General features: G+C 34.7%; 1 long non-coding RNA gene across 1 annotated transcript; it reads right to left on the bottom strand.

The window, feature by feature from the left end:
* Positions 1-1113: 1113 nt before the first annotated feature.
* LOC128042358 (uncharacterized) lies at positions 1114-9721 on the bottom strand. Its single transcript, XR_008197641.1, has 3 exons — positions 8383-9721; positions 8225-8263; positions 1114-2573 (listed from the first exon to the last, which is right to left on the bottom strand). It is a non-coding gene; the product is annotated as an uncharacterized LOC128042358 (long non-coding RNA).
* Positions 9722-16747: the final 7026 nt, after the last annotated feature.

Genomic DNA, 16747 nt, shown 5'->3' with positions numbered 1-16747 from the left:
TAAAAATTCACTCAAATCACTCAAAGTGTTAAAGGTTTAAGAATAAGCACTCATCAATTTACAAGAAATGTCATTACCATAAGCTTGCTTGAAAATCAAATCTCCACCACTATAAAATGATATGACACACCAATCAAAAGGTCTTTAAGAGGTCGTAATGGGGCTTAGGTTAAGGGTGTAGAGAAAGGCCAAAAAATTAGTTACAATCGAGATCGAGTTGATAAATTACCAAACTAGAAAAAATAACAAACGCTGAATTAAAAACAAGCGCATCAATCAAGAATTAAAAGGAATAAGAAAACGAGCTTATTATCAAAATATGAATTTAACTGTTCAAGCTCAATCAACAAATAACTAATTAATAATCAATTTTTTTATGTAAAATATTAAAAATCAAGAAAGAAAATTTAGCAATCCAAACAAAGGAACATAGTTAGGCAACTAACCAAATCAAATCTCAACAAAAAAATGGAGTCATATAAAACGAGAAAAAGTTGCAAAAAAAATGGGTCATGGGTTAACACTAATAAGTTAATCAAGAAACGGTGTGTTAGGCTCAACAAAGTTCATTAAGGGTAAATTACAAGGATAGGCTTATTATGGGATTAGTGGGTTAAAACTTAAGTGCCTCTATCATCTCAATATATCAAATCAAGGTGTGGTATCGACATGCTTGAAAAATGAATGCTCTAAAGGTTCAAAATCTCACAAAAAAATCATGGTTTTGATGTCAAACTTGCAAATTTAAACATCAAGACAATACCTCAATTCAGAGAAACAACCTAAAAATTTTTAATTTTTGAAAAATAACTTATCATGCTTAATTCTCTCATGTCTTAAATTTTAAATCAACCAATGCACAAATATCTACAAACTAATCCAAAACAACATCAATAAAAATCTCAAATCGACTATAATTCACTCTAATATAAGTTTGAGAAAATTACTTAAGTACCAAAAATAATTCAAGAATTTTCTAATAATTAAATAAATAACCTCCCCACACTTAAAATGTCCATTGTCCTTAATGTACAAACAAATATAAACACAGGATAAGCAAAATATCATAACAGAAGAAGAAAACTAAAACTGCCTTGAATATGGATGAAATCGCCAGAATAGTGAAAATCGAAATTGTAGGCAATTGAAATGTAATGCATAGTTTCGAGCAACTAATAAGAAAATAAATAAAAATAATAAAAAAATATTAAGAGGTTACAACTCAATTAGAAACAACCATAAAAAATTAAAATATAGCTCAGAAGATAATAAACGAAAGAAGTCTAAGAAAATAAAAATAAAACAACTAAAAACAAAAACAAAAATAAACATAAAAAGAAAAAGAAAACAAATAAAATCAATTATCCTTATCGTCAGAGGCATCGGTGTTGTGAGTCGCCGACGCTGAAGAGGATATAAGGAGGTGCTGACAGATCTGCTGCAAAGTCGCATCGATACTGTCGAACCGCTCAAAACAGTATCACTCGAAACGAGTGAACCACTCAGAGAGGTCCACTAAGGTGGCAACAGAAGTAGCAAAACGGTGAGTCTAAGATGGAGGATGATATGGACCCTCGTAGTGGAAAGGAACATTATCAATGAAGTCCTCATGCTCATTCTAAGGATCAAAATGAGATAATCGGTATTGAGGAGGATCCACTCCACGCAGTTGCTCGATCATCCTCATGTGACTCATACTAGATGATCCTTATGAAGACATCTATCCAACTAGTGTAAGGGAGGAGGACAACTTCGGTGTGTCGAGGAGGCCAAAGTGACGTGCAAGTCAAGTAACGTAAGGGCCTATGTAGATAGAACCTTTCCTACTACACTTTGGCAGAAAGCGAGAGCGATGAAATAGGCTAAATCGAAAGTGCACCCCGTGGCCATGCTCCACAAAAAATAAGCGTCGAGTGTACCGACAACTCTTGTGCTCTCCCTCCGATCTGTCAAAGTGTGGGCCAAGATGGCATGGATATATCGCAAAGCAAGAGGTAGTGAAGTCACCTTCGACCGGCTCAGATCATAGGTCATTGTACTAGCCGTAAGGTCTACCCAGCAAAGAGTTAGTGAGTAGTGGATGTGCCGGTATAATTGGAAACCCCTCGGCACCTAAGAACTCCTCAGTGTAGAGTCCTAATGTAACTCCAAACTCTAGGACGCTCATATGCTGCGTCATACTATCGAATCAAAAAGTAATAGTGCGCGGCTCGTCATGGGTCGACATCACTTGCTATAAGAGAAATGTCGAACAAAACTCAAAGGTCAGCTCCAAATAGGTGGGCTCGACGATAGAAAAGAAATGGTCCCAAGGAGCTGTAGCAATGATGGTGCGGACTCGATCAGCTAATTGGACCTGCTCCAAAGCCATCCAATCAATACATCAGCCTAATCCAAACGGCCGCTATCGGAGCTGCTAATATAGGTCCTCCTGGGGATCCTATGGAAACTGTAAGAATGGATAACGGGTATTGACGGCAGCACTCGGCGAAGAGGTCACGTCCGGAGTCTTTTGTTTTTTTGAAACAGGAACGACGACCTTAGACTTGCCTCTAGTGTTTGTCATAGTGTACCTAAAAAATAAAAGAGTCCAATATCAGAAAACCAATAAACAATAAGGAGCATCAATTAAACAAATAGAGGGGCCAACAAAGCAATGTGCAATCCTCTCATCAAAATTCAATTTTCCTAAATAGAAAATATACTCTTAAAACAATATGTACTAATACCTAATCATGCAAAAAAACCATGAACTTAAGCTACTATGATTCCAACTAACTAGAAGTAATAAAAACAATAATGAAGAAAAAGAAATAAAATAAACTAAATGAGAAATTAAAAGAAAATAATGAAATAATGATAATAATAATAGTAATCAAAACAGTAAAACAAATAATAAGAAAAATAATAATAATCATAAAACTAAGAAAAAGAACACAAATAAAACAACAAATAATAATAATAATGAAACAAAACCCTAACATAATCGACTACTAACATAACCATAGAAATACCAAAATGACTTATAATTATAACAAGAATGAGATTAAGGAATAGTAATAACAAAAATAAACAGAGCAAAACAAGAATGAGAAAATCAAAATTAATCAACAAGAACCAAACTTTTCAGAACAATAGTAATAATGATAATGAAAATGATAATAAGAATCATAAGAATAAGAATAATTAATGATAATAAAACTAAGAATAATAAAAAAATAAAAAAAATATTAATAAGAAAAATAAATATGAAAGAAAGAAAGAAAGAACATAAAGAAAAGGGAAAGGGCAAACGATAGGGTACGATAGAGGATCTACGACGGTGATGGAGGGATGTGAGACGGTGGGTCCGACGAAGGGGGGTCGATCGCAAAAGGGGGAAAAATCGGGGTTTGGGGCGAGGGCGAACGGCGGGGTGGCTAGGGTGTAACAAAATGGACGATGGGAATGGAGAAAGAAAAGAAAAAAAGGGGGGAAGGGGAGTTGGTTGCGGTGGTTCGGTGAGGCAAGGTGAGGCGAGAGGGAAATCGGAGGGAGGGTTGTGCGATGGTGCGCTGACGTCGATGTGAGAGGAGAGGGAAAGAGTAGGAAGGCTCATGGGTCGGGAAAAGGAGAAAAAAAAGGGAAGGGTGTGGGGGTGCAACGGTCATAGGTGGGAAAGGGGGGAAAGAAAGGGGAAAAGAGGAAGAGAAGAGCATACAGGTTTACTGGCTAGACTGGTAAAGGGGCAACGACGATGGCTTTGTGAGGGCCTTGGTCGAGCGGTGGCCAGGGGAAGGGGGTTAGGAAGAAGAAAAAGTAAAAAAAATAAAAATAAGGTTTTTGGTTTAAAAAGAGTAGCGGTCGTGTCACACGCGCGTGTGGGTTTTTTTTAGCCCGTGCGTGATTTAAATTTCAAACTCAGTCTTCACATGCCCTCGGACAAGATCATGTGTCCATATTGGGTCATATTAAGTTATGGGTCATATTGGGTCAAGGAATAAGACAGATTATGGTCATATTGGGTCAAGGAAGAGGCAACTGTTGAATCGGTTGGCTACTATTTAGGCAGCTTAGGAAAAATCAAATTCGGATTGGCTTGTCAATATTGAAATACAAATTAGAGAAGAATTGGAGTATGTCTTACATCACGAAGAATTGTTACGGAAGTAGAAATCTAGATGCGATTGGATCAACTTTAGAGACTGAAATACAAAATTTTTCATAATCGCACGCTTAGAAAAAGGAAGATGAATCATATCTCAACTTTATGAATTAGAGGAGATGAGTGGTGTTTTGAATTAGAAACTCTAAAATCTAAAGCCATCTATTTTTATCATAATCTCTATGGTGCAGATTTAGACCCTTTGGAAGCTTTACCTCTGAGCTCTTTTCCTAGGTTGGATTCGAGTGATATTGAATTTTTGGGAAAGAATGTCACTAATGACGAAATTAAGAGAGCACTTTTTGAAATGGCACCTCTTATATCCCCAGGTTGTGATGGTTTTCATGCCCTGTTTTTCCAGAATCAATAGGACGTAGTGGGAAGTGTTGTTTGTGATTAGGTCAAAAACGTCTTTGATGGAGGCATCAACCTTATTTTGAATAACCCTTTTATTACTCTCATTCCCAAAGTCGCTAATCCGAAAAGTTTCCAACAATTCAGCCTATCAGCTTGTGTTTTGTTCTGTATGAACTGGTTATGAAAGTAATAGCTAATTGGTTTCGGCTTGTTTTTTGTAAAATTATCCCAGAAGAAGAAACAGGATTTATAGTAGGAAGGAATATAATTGACAACATTCTCATTGCACAAGAAGTCATTCATTCGATGAAGGGTAAGAAAAATAAGAATCCTTGGATGATGATTGAAATAGATCTCGAAAAAGCTTATGATCGAGTTAGGTGGGAATTGATTAATGCTTCTATTCTGGTTGCTAGCATTCCAGATTATTTGGGAAGGGTCATTATGTCCAAAATTTCAAGTTTCACCTTACAAGTTCTTTGGAATGGAGTGCCTACAAGGTGTTTTAAACCTACAAGGGGGATTTGACAAGGGTGTCCTCTATCTCAATATCTGTTCGTTTTGTGTATGGAGTGGCTCGAACATGATATTCACTCCGCGATCTCTAATGGTCAGTGGAATCCAATCAGATTATTTAGGTCAGGTCCTAAATTGTCTCATCTATTTTTTGCTGACGATTTAGTTATTTTTAGTAAAACAGATTAGATGCATGCCAACTATATTAAAGAAGTTTTGGATTGCTTCTGTTCTTACTGGAGTCATAAAGTTAATGCACACAAGACAAGCATTTGTTTCTCTCATTCTGTTGGTGAGATTTATGCTGATCGTATTAGCTGCTGACTGGGTTTCAAAAGGGTTAATGATCTTGGTTCTTATCTTAGGGTTCCTCTTTTCCATGAAAGGGTAACTAAAAGTACTCTTAACTTTGTGGTGGATAAGGTATGTAGTAAGCTTTTTAGCTGGGATGCAAGAAAGCTGTCTCTTGCAGGACGAGTCACTTTAGCTCAATCGGTGTTACTCACAATACCTAATTATTTTATGCAATCGATGAGAATACAAAAATGGGTCTGTGATGAAATTAAGAGATTAACCAAACAATTCATTTGAGGGTCTTCTAATGGGCAGAGGAAGTTGGCTTTGGTTAGTTGGGATTCAGCTTGGCAACCTCGTTCTTGTGGGGGCCTTGGGTTAAGAAGACTTCAAGATCAAAATACTTTGTCTCTTATGAAATTGGGGTTTAATTTAGTCTCAAACATATACTCTTTGGGTGAAAGTTCTTCGGTCTAAATATGGCGCGCGAGATACTCTTCCGGATAGCATATTGCATGGTAACAGCTATTTTCTTTGGAAGGGATTATCTAAGGTGTGCCCGTTTCTTAGAGATAATTTGGTTTGTTCAGTGGGGGATGGAACCAGATTATTATCTTGAAGATATGGTTACTCCTGATGGTGCTTAGAATATCGATTTCTTTCGCATTTATGTTCCTAAAAATATCATTCGACATATAGTGAGTATTCCCCCTCCTAATCTTGATATTGGGTCAGATAGGATTTCTTGGTTACAAAACTCAAAAGGTGATTTTTTCGATTAAGAGTGCTTACTGCTCTTTGAAAGAGAATAGCTAGAATTCTAAAGATCCAACATGGAAAACACCTTGGGATTTTAAGGGACCTCAGATAGTATGAGTTTTTCTTTGGCTTACTCTTAAGCAACGCCTTTTCACTAACTTGGAATGTGTTAGGAGGGGCATTGGACAAGATGTGATACGGGGGTTGCGCGCGGACCAAGATCGAGTCGTCAAGTCACGGGAAACTCCTACGAAAACCCTAAACGAATAGATCTGAAAATCAAAACAAAGAATAAGATTAAAACGAATCAGATCTGAAATTAAAAATCCTCAAATGAGCAAAGAATCAAATTGAGAATAGAAATAAGTGTTAATAAGGGTTCTTGAAACCCTAAAAGAGATTGCGATTCTGCCCAATTGAACACCCAGATAGTTTTCTCCAAATTTCGGCAATCTAATTTCTCCCAAAAAGAGTATGGATGAATCGGCAAGAACCCTAGAAATTGGGGATTTTTGGGCTAATTCCTTAAGATAGAAAAAGGCTGAAAACACAATAAGAACAGAAAATAAATTAGATAAAGATTCAGCACAAGCAGAAATAAAGAAAGAATTGACAGTAAGAAATTAAAAGATAAGTCCTAAGAAGCCTTGAAATCCCGAAAGATCTCACAACTCCCTTCAAATGGCTCTAATCTCCCCTCCAAAGAATATCAATGGCAAGAAGAAGGTTGAAGATGGCTCCCACAATCAAAAGATTGTTAAAACAACTTCTAAAGAAAGCTCAAGAGAGAATTCTTGGAGAAAACCTCAAAGAAAATTCGCACTCAACAAATCAAATTTAATATATATTTGGGAAGTTGTTTACAAGGTGGCTAGCCATGCCTTTAAATAGGCCTTATAACTAGTCTTAATCTAATTAGAAAACTAAAATAAAAAAACTCCTAATTATTTTAATATGGAAATTCAGCCAAGGGTCTTTATTTGGGATCAGGGACTGAATATTTACATAAAAATTAAACTAAGTAAAAATAAATAAATAAATAAATAAAAATAAAACTTTACAACTTGGGCCACTTTGACAATTTGACCTGATTTTCAACTAAGTATGGGTGGATTTCTTGATTGGGCTTGGAATCTTCTTATTGGGCCTTGCCTTCAAGAATTTGGGTTGGGCCTCTGTGACTCGTATCAAGATGCGTCATGCCCAATATGTGGTCATGTAGTTTAGGACATCCTTCATGTTTTGCGAGATTGTTTAGCGGCAAAGGAGGTATGGGAGCAAGTAGTGCCAATTAGACAGGCTACTAGTTTTTTCAATTCCAACCTTTTCGATTGGCTAGTTTCGAATTTAAAGTCTCACAAGTTTATGGATTTGACTGAAGTTCATTGGGCTAGCTTGTGTGGTCTTATTGGGTGGCGTATTTGGAAGATTAGGAACCTTTATGTGTTCCAAGGAATATCGTAGAAAGTTGAGGAGATTGTGAATGTTTCAATGTCTTGGGCGAAACAGGTTTGGGCTACACACAAGAAAGCTTGGAGTTGAAGATGCACCAATACTAAGAAAAATCACCAATCAAGTAATTGGTTTCATTTGCACACTAATGGCGTAGTTAATTTGTTTACAGGTTCTGCCTCAGCAGGGGGTGTGGTGCGAAACCATTTAGGGGAATGGGTCATGGGTTTTAATCATTCACTGGGGACTTGCTCGATTTTTGAAGCCGATTTATGGGGAATTTTGGACGGGTTAACACTGCTACGAGACAGAGGTTTGGACAGGATTTTGCTTCATATTGATAAACTAGAGGTGGTTCAGAGTTTGCAGACAAGGAGTTCGGACCTTTCGATGTCAGCACTTGTTCACGTATTCTTCAATTGCTTAAGGATAATGAGCATTAGGTGGTATAACATGTTCCTAGAGAAGCTAATTAGGTTGCAAACCAAATTGCCAAGATGGTACATGGAGATTCAGAGGGTATTAATGTGATAGTTGCGGCTCCCCCCAACTTGATTAAGGGCCTTGCTAATGATAAGTCTAAAGGTTGTTTTGAATTAGTCAGTGCAATTTAATTTCTTAGTTTTGTTTACTCTACCAAAAAAAAACTAGCCTTGCTTTTTAAATGTGGAGCACAACACGGCAGCAACTAATGAAACAAACCTGCAGCAGCAAGGCAATTGGTAGCAGCTGGATGCAACCCTACAGCAGCAAGGAAATTGGTGAGGCACAATATTAATGATTTTCTTTTTGATTGCTCGTTGCTGGTGATTTTATCAAACGGTTCATCGTCAAATATATTAGAACCACAAAGCACGAACCTGGTACAGGGGCTGAATCGTTGTCGCACCTAACAAATAAATGTAGGCAAACCTTGAAGCACTGCACGGGTAAACATGCATCATTACAACAGTTGCAAAAGAAGACATAGGCGGATGAACAAAACTCTTCTGAAGACATAAGCAGGAGAAGCAAGAAGAGGAGCATTCGTCAATTTTCTTTTTGAAAAGTACAACATGATTATTATTGCTGATAGGAATCAATTAAAATGAAGGCACAAGCAATACACAAAACCCAGCCCCAGCCTTGTCAAGAACATACATGGAATACTCATCAGGAGATAGGACCAAGATACGACTAACAGATAGAAAATGTTGACTTCTACCAATGCCAATGTCCTGATTTGAGCAAATAAATCCGGCTACGTTTAATTTAAATTTTGAATATTTATATATTACATATTATTAACATATTTAAAATAAATAAAAATAACAATATATGCTAAGTTAGTTAAGTCGTTGAGATCGATTCGAGTTTGGATATTTTTCAATATCGATTACGCTTGAATGTGAAATACTCTATTAACTTTAAACCTTTAATTTGAATGGTGTCACAAGCCAATCGCACACTAACTCAATATTAATGAGGTTTCAACATGCATGGCGTTTACTAGTTTACTTTAAATTTAAATTTTAAATTATATATGTGTAATAGGCCAATTTTGGCCTGGCTAAAACAAAAACAAATAATTAAACAGCCCATTACTAAATGAGCCCAAACAGTAGCTTGAAATCAATAGCAGAGGAATGATCGAGAAGCCCTAGTGCAGTTTCAGTGGCGCCGCAATCATCGGGTCCTCACCGCGCGTGTGTGCCAGCGGTTGTCACTTTCCACGCACGTCGTGCAAGCCTCCACATCGCATGCCTCTTCCACGACCTCCGCACCTGCACAACAAACAGAAACAAAACAGCAACAAAAAAGGAAGATAATAGCAAGCAAAATAGAATTTATTTTCATTATTTTCGGCTATAAAAGGCCATGGAAAATCTGTAAAAAGGGGAATTCGAAAAAGTGATACAAATACAAAATACGAAATACGAAATACAGGAAAAAAAGAAAAGAGAAATACATTTTTTTTTCTTTGAATATAAAGGTGTTTTTTCGATTTTATTCTCTTTTGAGTATTTTTGTGTTTATATTAATTTATCAAAAGGGAGAGGGGGAAGAGAAACTTACCTTTTTCGCCGGATTCGGCGTCTTCTCCGTCGACGGAGGCCGTGGGCATCAACTGAACGGCGGCGGCATGGAGGGCTGGGGGGTTGAAAACCTACCAGAGGTTTTCCCCCCTTGTAAATTTTTTTAGAAAAATGAAATGAAACGGTTTTTAGGAAATTTTTTGGTTTTAATAATAAAGATAAAACGGCGCCGTTTTGATGGCCAGACCCGCGCGGTGACCCGACCCAGAGGGGAGGATCCGCGCGTTCTGGTCTAATGGGATATTTACGAAATTAGTCCTTCCTATTTTATTTTGATTTTAATACAATATTTTATGTAATTTCGATTTAGCCACGAAATTTCTTGCCTGTTTCAATCTGGTCCAGTGACCATGTGCATGCGCCTACTGGAACGGCGTCGTTTGGCCAAGCGCGGGGATATTTATTTCATTGGCCCTCCCCCTTTCATGCGTAATTTGATTTAGCCTTTTTTTTTTTTTTTAATTTTGACCCTAAAATTCTGTTTAATTTTGATTTAATCCCCATATATTATTATTATTATTATTATTATTATTATTATTATTATTATTATTATTATTATTATTATTATTATTATATTTCCCATACATATACAGTCGCATGTCTCATATATATTTTTTCTTTATTATTATTCTATTTGCATAGTTTTTATATACATATATATACGCTTATTTTTATACACATTTTGTAACACATTCATAATTTTAAATACACATATATTTTCCATGATATATTTATGTACACATTTTCATATTTTTTATTTTACATACTCCATTATTTCATATACGTATTGTACATATATATAGGTATTTGAATATATACGTATGTGAATTTTCACGATTTACCTATGTATACATACTTATATATTTTATTTTTCTATTTTGTAAATATATATACATATGATTTAAATTAAAATAATGATTTCATGTTATGCATTAACATTTATCACACTTTCAAAAACATGTATTTTGGTTTTGTCAAAATTTTTGTTTTAAAACCACCATATTTTATAATTTTCAATATTTGGCATTCATAATTCTCGAGAAATATCATATCCTAACTTACGGGATTGCGATTAAATTTTTCGATGAATTTAGAAAGCCCAGTATTCATTTTGCAATAAATTCACAAATTTCACATAAAAGCTTATTCTCGGGAATTCAAAATGTTGGGTCCTAACTTACTGGTCATGACATTTTCTTCTCGAAATAAGAATTTTCAAAAGCAAAAGGCAGTATTCGGGTATTTTGAAGATTTAAAAACATTGTGCCCTAACTCACTGGGTGTGGTGTTTTATTTCTTTGAAATATGAATGTCTTATTATTTTAATCCATTCATGAAATAAAAAGTTTCCTTTTAAAATCTTTTCAAATTTTCGACACCAAGGCATTAAAAAAATCAATTTGGTACCAATTTTGGGCGTTACGAGGGTGCTAATCCTTCCTCGTGCGTAACTGACTCCCGAGCCTGTTTTCTCAAACTTTGCAGACCAAAATTATTTTTAAAGTGGGCCGATCACACCTTAATAAAGGATCGGTGGCGACTCCAATTCTTGTTTTTAAAGTCGACAACTAATTTTTGTTTTCAAAAAAGCGGTTTCGACAATATGTATTAAATATTATTAACATATTTTAAAATGAAAAATAATATATGTTGAGCTAGTAAAGTCTCTCGGATCAATTCAAGCTCAAATATTTTTGAATTTGAATACTCACGATCTTGAAATACTTTAAAGTTCAAATAATTAAAATTTTAATTCACTTATGTAAATTATATCTCGACTAATTTTAAACCTTTAATTTAATTAGTGTCATGAAATAATCGAACACTAATTCAAAAGAAATTAGATTACCACGCATGACATATAATAAAATTACTAGTCTACGTTAATTGTTCTTGTAAATCAGGTTACATTTTATTTAAATTTTAAATTATTTATGTATTACATATATATATATATATATATATATATATATGTTAAGTTAGTTGTGTGGCTCGGATCAATTCGAGTTTCATAGCCATATAGTAACTGCTTTGCTTCGTCAAATCCTTTCTATAGACTTTGCTGGCAGATACACTAGGCTTGGCGAAAAATTTATAGACTGGTAATTTCTAAAAGCAGGTTAAGTTCCTCCTATTCTCTTTTATTTCTTCATTCGTTTGATTTGTTTAAATTACCTAGTTGGTCATCTAATTTTTAGGGTGTTTTTATTTTGGATGAGTACAATAAAATTTTTACAATTTCATCACTCAATTTTTAGAGTGCTTTCATTTTAATCATCTAACTGTTAAATCTCTAACGGTGGTTAACTATACATGTCACATTATGTTAACACTTTCATTTTGGCCACTCAAAAAAATATTTTTTAAAGTATTGATTGGGGTAAAATTGAAGGATTAAAGTAAAAATGGTAGAAACTAAAATAATGCATTTAAAAGTGTCAATTTATACTTGTTTATCACATTGCAGAAAATTCCTTTTTTTCAATATTGAAATTTTAAATTTCAAAATATAAAATTAATTAAATAAATTGTTGAATTTTTTATCTCTTGATATTGTTAACCGGTTTGTTACTATAATATTCAAATTAATTAAATTAATCTCGTAAATTTTAAAATTTTATTTTATGTTTCCATATTATTCTAAATGAAATCTACTCGATAACTTATATTTAGTAATTGTCTGCAAAACATAAATTTATTTTGATTATATAATCTTGAATCTTTCATACTAAGCTAAAAGCAAAGAAAATTATTGCAATTAATTAAATTAATTGCTTGTTCTTCGCTTGGGTAAAAAGTTATGAAAAATTAAACGTTTTATTTAGCATTAGATATTAAATTAATTAATTTAAATAATTGTAAAGATTTTTATTTACTTTTAGCTTAGTATGAAAGACTCAAGATCATATAATCAAAAGAAATTTTGGTTTTATGTACAATTATTAAAGATGATTTATTTGAGTTGATTTTAATTTGGAAACATAAAATAAAATTTTAAGATTTAAAAGGAGACTAATTTAATTAATTTCAACACCATAGTAACAAATCGGGATAAAAATTTCAATAACTTATTTAATTAATCTTGATGTTTTGAAATTTAAAATTTTAATATTGAAAGAAGAAATTTAGAATTTTCAGCAATTAGGTAAACAAGTACAATTTGACAATTTTTAAAGAATTATTTTAGTTTGTACTACTTTTTCACTTTAATCCTTAATCTTTTTTACCCCGATCAATATTTTTTTTAAAAAAAAGATATTTTTTGGGTGACAGAAATGAAAACAACCTAGAAATTGAGTGACCAGAATGAAAGTGTGAATATAATGTGGCGTGTATAAGTAAACTGTCGTTGGAGTTTTAATGGTTGGGTGACTAAAATGAAAGCGCATGAAAGCTCTCTAAAAGTTGAGTGACAAAATTGCAAGGATTTCATTTTGGGTGACCAAAATGAAAGGTCCCTAAAAGTTGGTGACGAGATTGCAAGGATTTCATTTTTGGTGACCAAAATGAAAGAGTCCTAAAAGTTTGGAGACCAACTAGATAGTTTATCCAATTTTTTTATTATTGGATTTCATTATTTACTATTTTTTATTAATAATCTTGTTAGAATTTACTTTGACATGTCACGTTGATTTCGCAATCCATGTCTGCAATTTTGGATTTCGGATTTTACTTTCTCATTTTTGGGTTGGAGATGCAGTATTATATTTTACATTAATTAAATTTCGGGTTTTAATCTGAATGGTTTCGTGGATAGGTTTAAACTTATTGCGGCAATCAAGGTGCTGCAATATTGATGACGCACACCAGCTTGCAAAGGCTGGAGCTTGCTGGAGAACTGTGAATTGATATTCGTTTGTGTTATAAAGACGTAATACACTTTCTTGAAGATACCGCAGCATCCACAAGTCCGGTTGTTTCCATGAAATACAAAAATATTAACATGCGGTGAATTTTTAGCGGTTTAGAAGCATGCTAATGGACAGATTTTTGTTACATTTTCACTTTGTGTATATTTGTAGGTTGACCCTAGCTAGGAAATTTTAGTTTTCTCCAGGCCAGTCCTGGAAAGACTTTTTCGTTTGATTTACTCTCATGTCTAATTTCAAAGGTTGATTTTGATTTGCAACCAATTTTATTTTGATTTGAAACCAATTTACCCTGTGTGCTGTAAAAACTGTTGTCATATTAGCATACTACTTTGATCTGTCTTCTCAATGTTTGTTTCTATTCTTAGTCCTCTTTTGGTTGCTGATCGGTTGGCTATAGCTGAAATCTGGTCTGTGTTATACAGTTATTTTATTTATCTAATCCAAAATAAATAAATATTTATAAAAATAATATTGGTTCAAAAACATTCATTCAAATAACTTGAAATAATCAGTAAATTTGGACTATGGGAACCCAACGGCTGGCACCTTATTGTATTTTGACTCAATGATTGCTTGATGATTGTATCAGGCTTTAAAAAATTAATTTTTTTTTTATTTTGGACATCAATGGCCGGCATCAGAGTTTTTTTTTTTTACACCATATCGTATTGGTATACTCAAATACCAGTATTTGAAAAAAAATTGGGTTCTGGCCATCTAATGGCCGGCACCAAGTACAATATAAAAAAAATTCAGTTTTAGCAAATAGATGGTCGGCACCAACACCAATTTTTTTTTAGCCTATAAATGGCCGGCACCAACTTTATTAGATTTAAAAAAAAAATTTGGTTTTGGGACACTGATAGCTAGTACCAAGTATAAAAAATTTATTTCTCTTAATTTTAAGATTCAGATGGCCGGAACCCCCTTACTCTATATATAGGCACTGGTTTGGGTTCTGATTTTGCCATTGGATAAAAAAAATTGTTAAGAGTGCCATCAAAATGAGAATGTTTTGTAGTGTATCATCAAATGAGTTTGTTGTAGTTGATCGCAGATGTGAGTGCTTTGTAGTGTACAACCGAATTTTGGGGTTGAATTATATATTATCATGTTTTAACGCCATAGATGGCTAATTGGGATGTCCAACGCAGATGGACATTATCTACACTGCAAGAGCATTTATTCTGCAATTTATAGGTGGAGTACTGTTGCAACGTAGACCTGATTCAAGCAGAAGATGACTAATTCTAGAGAAATTACTATTCAAAATTTTTGTATTATTTTTGTATCTGTAAATCAAATTTATTCTGTATTATTTGTTGTTCAAATTTTATATTTTCATGTATTCATTTTTTAAAATGTTTGTATTTTCTTGTATCTGTAAATTTAATTTAGTCCGTATTATTTGTTGTTCGAATTTTATATTTTCATGTATTAATATTCTAGAATGTTTGTATTTTCTTGTATATGTAAATTTAATTTGTTGCGTATTATTATTTTTTGAATTATATATTTGTTTTGTTAAATATTTTGAAGTCATTTATCCAAACAAACAATTATTTTAGAAAAATTAAATTTATATTAAAAAAACAGAATAATTACAAACTAAAGTAAATATTTACAGATAAAAATCAAAATTGTCGTGATCCTGGCGACGTCCCAGGTGCTAGCATGTAATGGTTTGGTTGCCTCCGTCGACAATGCCGTGCATCTTGCTAAGGCGTTTCATAGTTGCTCAGTCCAGCCTCCGGTGTCCCGTCCGGTGTACTTAGGAAAGTGGTATAATTGTATACACCATAATCGGGAGTTAAAGGACGTGACCGGAGGCACCGATAGAAAAATATCCTCAGTAGTAGGTGTATGTGCTTGCCGATTGAGCTTCGGGTGATATGAGGACGATCCGGAGTGTATCGAATGTTGAGGCTCGGGGTCGTCACCAAATATATCCTCGAATGAGGGACGAAATTAAGGCTCGGGCTCTAGGTGGTATGATGGCGAGCCTGATGCTTCATATTGGGGCTCGGGATCAAGATTAGAGGTAGAACCGATATCGGTGTTCCCGAATGGTGGAACTCAGTTACGGCGCGATCGTGCACTCGTCCGTTGTCATCGGGAAGGTTCCGCTTGTGCGTCTTCCTGGAGTAGTATATAACAACCTTGGAATATGAAGGCTTCTCGTTTGCTATATACCATTCTGCGTACTAACGCGAAGGAGAGAACCCTCCCTCTAAAACATACAAGGAAGGGCGCCTCAAATGTCGATCATTCCACAGAAAGATGTATGGTTCATGTTTTCCGCCCAATTTATTGCGTCCTGACCCGAACCCTTTTTGTCTATTCCATGAACTTCTTTGATGTTGATGGGAGGGTTTCGGATAGGTTACGTGCAACCGAATTGTTTTAACACCTGACCCCATCGTGTCCCTTCCTCGACATATAAAATTCATTGAAACTGCATAATATAGACAACACTTTATTAGTTAATTTTTTTTTGAAATTATTGTATTTGAAAAAAAATTGAAAGCGTATTTTACGCTATCCCTAGAATGAGTCTCAATCATCATACGGTACACAAGTACAGTGAATGATCGCCCGATTCCTGATAGAGTCGCCTATCTGAAAAATAGAATAATTTTTCGAATTATTTTTTCCATGCAAAAATGAGTATACTATACTATACAATTAAAAAACAAAAGGTAAAATCGAACTATCAATTCACCTATTCACGAGTGCTCACACACACAGTTGGTGGCTCACTGATGCCAGAAATGGCATTCGGTATAATGCCCAAGACTGCAGTAGAAGGCAGGAACCACCCATGGTCTTGGTAGACGGCTTTGTCGCTCGACAAAACTCGCGGTATTAGCATTCCAATACTGCAAAGCCCCAACTAAATCTCCTGACTTGCTCGAGGGCCTCTAGTAAGGTGAGGTACATGATGTGGACTTTATTTTGATTTACATCCGATAACAGTACTCCACCTATAAGTTGTAGAATAAACGCTCTTGCAGCGTAGATAATGACCATCTACATTGGACTGCTCAGTAGATTTTGAAAGTTTGCTCTTAACCAAGTAAAATTACTATTGGTTAATCTTCCTTCCTCATCGTTAGGGGGCACTCCTCCAAGTAAACACTCGCAAGTGCCCCACGGATCAAGCACTTTTCTAGGCACCATCATTGCTTCACCGTTGATAGACAACCCTAGTCGGACTGCTACGTATTGCAATGTAATGGTGACCTCCCTACACGGGAGGTGGAACGTGTGTGTCTCTG

Source organism: Gossypium raimondii, chromosome 7 (genome assembly GCF_025698545.1).
Source record: "Gossypium raimondii isolate GPD5lz chromosome 7, ASM2569854v1, whole genome shotgun sequence".
Lineage (NCBI taxonomy): Eukaryota > Viridiplantae > Streptophyta > Magnoliopsida > Malvales > Malvaceae > Gossypium > Gossypium raimondii.
The sequence above is the reverse complement of the archived record's forward strand: the minus strand, read 5'-3'. Positions and strand labels throughout refer to the sequence as shown.